At 45.6% G+C, this 6,742-nt stretch overlaps 1 pseudogene; it reads right to left on the bottom strand.

Annotated features, from left to right (window-relative positions):
- LOC124007475 overlaps nucleotides 1-6,742 on the bottom strand; it is a 240,094-nt pseudogene that overhangs the window by 153,170 nt on the left and 80,182 nt on the right.

Below are 6,742 nucleotides of genomic sequence, written 5' to 3'. Positions count from 1 at the left end.
CTAGGGAGTTTTTCCTAGCCACCGTGCTTTTACACCTGCATTGTTTGCTGTTTGGGGTTTTAGGCTGGGTTTCTGTACAGCACTTTGAGATATCAGCTGATGTACGAAGGGCTATATAAATAAATTTGATTTGATTTGATTCCTGTTTTCTCAGGAACCTTGAACCACACAACAGCCAGATGTCTTCAGAGGAAGACGTCTTCCTCTCTCTAAGTGTCTCAGCTTGAAATATATTCTGATCTTGTTTCCGACCGTGTAAGTTGAAATGTGTCATATCTTAACGCCTCTTCATGTCTGACGTGAGAACGGCTTCTTCATGTGCCGTGAGAACGGCCTCTTCATGTCTGACGTGAGAACGGCCTCTTCATGTCTGACGTGAGAACGGCCTCTTCATGTCTGACGTGAGAACGGCCTCTTCATGTCTGACGTGAGAACGGCCTCTTCATGTCTGACGTGAGAACGGCCTCTTCATGTCTGACGTGAGAACGGCCTCTTCATGTCTGACGTGAGAACGGCCTCTTCATGTCTGACGTGAGAACGGCCTCTTCATGTCTGACGTGAGAACGGCCTCTTCATGTCTGACGTGAGAACGGCCTCTTCATGTCTGACGTGAGAACGGCCTCTTCATGTCTGACGTGAGAACGGCCTCTTCATGTCTGACGTGAGAACGGCCTCTTCATGTCTGACGTGAGAACGGCCTCTTCATGTCTGACGTGAGAACGGCCTCTTCATGTCTGACGTGAGAACGGCCTCTTCATGTGTGGCAAACTTTGGCAACTGTTTGGCATTTGACCGCAAGGTGCTACGGGAGTGTAATGCGTACGGCCCAGTACATCACTGGGGCCAAGCTTCCTTCCTACATACTATGCGGTGTCGAGAATAATTTTACCTTCAAAACCGCTTGGAAATATATTTTACCTAAATAAAAACATTGTATTTTCAGCTGTTTGGAGCTAGTGTACAAAACCAAGTAAAAGATGCAAAAACTAAACTTAAGAATGGGAAACATAGAAATAGTGCACATGTCCTCTGGTCTGATGAAACAAAAATAGAACACATCTACCCCTTTTTAGACTTGCTTTCCCTACTCCCTTTCTGACTCTGTATTAGTGTGCCTCTCAGCCAAGCCAGGTCACACCAGATCAACTTCAATATTTGACGTTTGTTCAGGTCCCCAAGACATTCGGAGACTCTGGGGTGTTGTGGATGGTGATAGAGGAGGCCTTAAACCTCAAGGGCTCCAAGTGTCGCAGATTCAATCCCAGTGCTAGCACTCATTTAAAACCAGTCTGACTTAATGTCTAAACTTAACCCTTTCCGTAAAACCTGTTTGGGATAGGCGTGCCGCCAGCGGGACACCTCAACAACATCCGATGAAATGGCAGAGCGACAAATTCAAATTAAATTACTATAAATATTAAACTTTCATGAAATCACAAGTGCAATACATCAAAATAAAGCTTAACTTCTTGTTAATCCAGCCGCATTATCCGATTTCAAAAAGGCTTTACGCCGAAAGCAAACCATGCGATTAACTGAGGACAGCGCCCAGCACACAAATGCATAACAAATCATTTTCAACCAGGGAGTTGCGACACGAAAGTCAGAAATAGCGATATAATATATGCTTTACCTTTGAAGATCTTCTTCAGTTGGCACTCCAAAAGGTCCCAGTTACATAACAAATGGTCCTTTCGTTCGATAATATCCTTCCTTATATCCATAAAAACTCAGTTTAGCTGCCGCGTTTCAGTCAATAATCGATTCAGTTTCCCTCCATCAAGATGTTTACAAAATGAATCCCAAACGTTACTAATAAACTTTTCCAAACAAGTCTATCAACATTAATAATCAAACCTTAGGTATCCTGATACACAAATAAATGATAAAATTGTAGTATGTTCATTACCAGAGATAAATAAGAAAGGACACGCCTTCCTCCACACGCTTGGATACACTACAGACAAATTGGGAGCCACCTAGAAAAACTACAAAACTACAATTTCCAAAAACCAGCCTGAAACTCTTTCTAAAGACTGTTGACATCTAGTGGAAGCCCTAGGAACTGCAATTTGGGAGGACTTGGGCTTATAATTATAGTACTAGCCATTGAAAACAGTGGTAAGGTGAGAACTTCGGGGGGGGTTTGTCCTTGGGGTTTCACCTGCCATATCAGTTCTGTTATACTCACAGACATCATTTTAACAGTTTTAGAAACTTTAGAGTGTTTTCTAGGCTTCTCGGCCTGGGTGACAGGCAGTTTACTCTGGGCACGCTTTTCATTTGGACGTGAAAATACTGCCCCCTATCCCAAAGAAGTTTTAACCAGTCTGAATTCCTTGCCTTAACTTAACCCTTTCCTTAACCAGTCTGAATTAAAGCCTAAACTTAACCCTTTCCTTAACCAGTCTGAATTGAAGCCTAAACTTAACCCTTTCCTTAACCAGTCTGAATTAAAGCCTAAACTTAACCCTTTCCTTAACCAGTCTGAATTAAAGCCTAAACTTAACCCTTTCCTTAACCAGTCTGAATTAAAGCCTAAACTTAACCCTTTCCTTAACCAGTCTGAATTAAAGCCTAAACTTAACCCTTTCCTTAACCAGTCTGAATTAAAGCCTACACTTAACCCTTTCCTTAACCAGTCTGAATTAAAGCCTAATCTTTAACCTCAAGTTGTTTCTGTTTTCACCCAGACCTTTAAGAGCGACTTCCTTTAAAAAAGAAATCCCTTTGAAAATGGCTTACGTGGCATAGACAAGAGTATGAAAAATATATTCTAAATTGACTACAAAGTGTAAATATGATACTTTTGGAGTTTGGAACATCCGTGCTCCACAATGGGTAAATTAAGGTTGGGTTTAATTTGACGATGTCCATTTGCCCACTAACATGTGGTGAACAGCTGCATTGATTGCTCTCTATACAACAGTAGCTCTGACAGTTCACATAAGAAATACTGCTCCAAACACCTTAGTTAGATATAAAATTGCGCAACTAAAACATCCTTTCGAAAAAAAACGTCAAAATGAATTACAGATTTCTTGAGTTATCTTAGATTTATTCTGGGGAAATTCAGGAAGTTAAATATACTTCCGCGTCTACAGTGGTTCAGGACAAACATCATTAACCAATCGGACAGGAAACACACCTCCAAAACTGAAATCTCTTTTTTTTCAAATAAGCAACAGAAAAACACACGTGCGAATCGCCATGTTCAGTCATTCTTTAACCAGATGGAATAAATATACTTAACTGTACAAATGTTAAGTTTATCCCCTGGAAGTGAGACCTTGTTGCTCCCCTATTGTGATCTATTTCTGTTTTCCACAGAACGGATTGGCCTGCAATCAGGAGTTACTGGTACTCGGTTAGGACCTCTACTTTGAGCCCAGCTCCATGGGCACCCCTACAATTAACAAATTCCATTACTTTCCCCAATGCTACACATTCCTTTGTCTAAATTCCCTTCTGCACATTTCTCACTCCTTGGACCCTCCCTCCTACACACTGCTGCCACATAGGAACACCTTGGACCCTCCCACCTACACACTGCTGCCACATAGGAACACCTTGGACCCTCCCACCTACACACTGCTGCCACATAGGAACCTCCCTCCTACACACTGCTGCCACATAGGAACACCTTGGACCCTCCCTCCTACACACTGCTGCCACATAGGAACACCTTGGACCCTCCCTCCTACACACTGCTGCCACATAGGAACACCTTGGACCCTCCCTCCTACACACTGCTGCCACATAGGAACACCTTGGACCCTCCCTCCTACACACTGCTGCCACATAGGAACACCTTGGACCCTCCCTCCTACACACTGCTGCCACATAGGAACACCTTGGACCCTCCCTCCTACACACTGCTGCCACATAGGAACACCTTGGACCCTCCCTCCTACACACTGCTGCCACATAGGAACACCTTGGACCCTCCCTCCTACACACTGCTGCCACATAGGAACACCTTGGACCCTCCCTCCTACACACTGCTGCCACATAGGAACACCTTGGACCCTCCCTCCTACACACTGCTGCCACATAGGAACACCTTGGACCCTCCCTCCTACACACTGCTGCCACATAGGAACACCTTGGACCCTCCCTCCTACACACTGCTGCCACATAGGAACTCCTTGGACCCTCCCACCTACACACTGCTGCCACATAGGAACACCTTGGACCCTCCCACCTACACACTGCTGCCACATAGGAACACCTTGGACCCTCCCACCTACACACTGCTGCCACATAGGAACACCTTGGACCCTCCCTCCTACACACTGCTGCCACATAGGAACACCTTGGACCCTCCCACCTACACACTGCTGCCACATAGGAACACCTTGGACCCTCCCACCTACACACTGCTGCCACATAGGAACACCTTGGACCCTCCCTCCTACACACTGCTGCCACATAGGAACACCTTGGACCCTCCCACCTACACACTGCTGCCACATAGGAACACCTTGGACCCTCCCACCTACACACTGCTGCCACATAGGAACCTCCCTCCTACACACTGCTGCCACATAGGAACACCTTGGACCCTCCCTCCTACACACTGCTGCCACATAGGAACACCTTGGACCCTCCCTCCTACACACTGCTGCCACATAGGAACACCTTGGACCCTCCCTCCTACACACTGCTGCCACATAGGAACACCTTGGACCCTCCCTCCTACACACTGCTGCCACATAGGAACACCTTGGACCCTCCCTCCTACACACTGCTGCCACATAGGAACACCTTGGACCCTCCCTCCTACACACTGCTGCCACATAGGAACACCTTGGACCCTCCCTCCTACACACTGCTGCCACATAGGAACACCTTGGACCCTCCCTCCTACACACTGCTGCCACATAGGAACTCCTTGGACCCTCCCACCTACACACTGCTGCCACATAGGAACACCTTGGACCCTCCCACCTACACACTGCTGCCACATAGGAACACCTTGGACCCTCCCACCTACACACTGCTGCCACATAGGAACACCTTGGACCCTCCCTCCTACACACTGCTGCCACATAGGAACACCTTGGACCCTCCCACCTACACACTGCTGCCACATAGGAACACCTTGGACCCTCCCACCTACACACTGCTGCCACATAGGAACACCTTGGACCCTCCCTCCTACACACTGCTGCCACATAGGAACACCTTGGACCCTCCCACCTACACACTGCTGCCACATAGGAACACCTTGGACCCTCCCTCCTACACACTGCTGCCACATGCCCATAAGCTGGACGGACACCTGTAACATCGTAATGTATTAGGCACATACGCTCATACAGGATAACTTATATACAGTTGAAGTCAGAAGTTTACATACACTTAGGTTGAAATCATTAAAACCCGTTTTTCAACCACTCCACCAATTTCTTGTTAACAAACTAGTTTTGGCAAGTCGGTTAGGACCTCTACTTTGAGCACAATACAAGTAATTTTTCCAGCAATTGTTTACAGACAGATTATTTCACTTTATGTATCACAATTCTAGTGGGTCAAAAGTTTACATACACAAAGTTGACTGTGCCTTTAAACAGCTTGGAAAATTCCAGAAAATTATGTCATGGCTTTAGTTTCTGATAGGGTAATAGACATCATTTGAGTCAATTGGAGGTGTAACTTTGGGTGTATTTCAAGGCCTACCTTCAAACTCAGTGCCTATTCGTTTGACATCATGGGAAAATCAAAAGAAATCACCAAGACCTCAGAAAAAAAAATATTGGGAGCAATTTGCAAACGCCTCAAGGTACCACGTTCATCTGTACAAACAATAGTATGGATGTATAAACACCATGGGATCACGCAGGCGTCACACCGCTCAGGAAGGAGACGCGTTCTGTCTCCTAGAGATGAACGTACTTTGGTGTGAAAAGTGCAAATCAATCCCAGAATAACAGCAATGGACCTTGTGAAGATGCTGGACGAAACAGGTATAAAAGTATCTATATCCATAGTAAAAGAGTCCTATGTCGACATAACCTGAAATGCCGCTCAGCAAGGAAGAAGCCACTGCCATAAAAAAGCCAGACTACGGTTGGCAACTGCACATGGGGACAAAGATCGTACTTTTTGAGAAATGTCCTCTGGTCTGATGAAACAAAAATAGAACTGTTTGGCCATAATGACCATCATTATGTTTGGAGGAAAAACGGGGAGGTTTGCAAGCCGAAGAACACCATCCCAACCGTGAAGCACGGGGGAAGCAGAATCACGTGGGGGTGCTTTGCTTGAGGAGGGACTGGTGCACTTCACAAAATAGATGGCCTCATGACGAAGGACAATTATGTGGATATATTGAAGCAGCATCTCAAGACATCAGTCAGGAAGTTGAAGCTTGGTCGCAAATGGGTCTTTCAACTGGACAATGACCCTAAGCATTCCAAAGTTGTGGCAAAATGGCTTAAGGGCAACAAAGTCAAGGTATAGGAGGGGCCATCACAAAGCCCTGACCTCAATCCTATAGAACATCTGTGGGCAGAACTGAAAAAGCGTGTGCGAGCAAGGAGGCCTACAAACCTGACAAACCTCTACTCTACTATACTGTACTGAACCCTACTATACTGTATTCTACTCTACTCTACTATACTGTACTGTACTGTACCCTACTGTACTGTATTCTACTCTACTATACTGTACTGAACCCTACTATACTGTATTCTACTCTACTATACTGTACTGTACTGTACCCTACTGTACTGTACTG

Source organism: Oncorhynchus gorbuscha, linkage group LG20 (assembly GCF_021184085.1).
Source record: "Oncorhynchus gorbuscha isolate QuinsamMale2020 ecotype Even-year linkage group LG20, OgorEven_v1.0, whole genome shotgun sequence".
NCBI classification, from domain to species: Eukaryota; Metazoa; Chordata; class Actinopteri; order Salmoniformes; family Salmonidae; genus Oncorhynchus; species Oncorhynchus gorbuscha.
The sequence above is the reverse complement of the archived record's forward strand: the minus strand, read 5'-3'. Positions and strand labels throughout refer to the sequence as shown.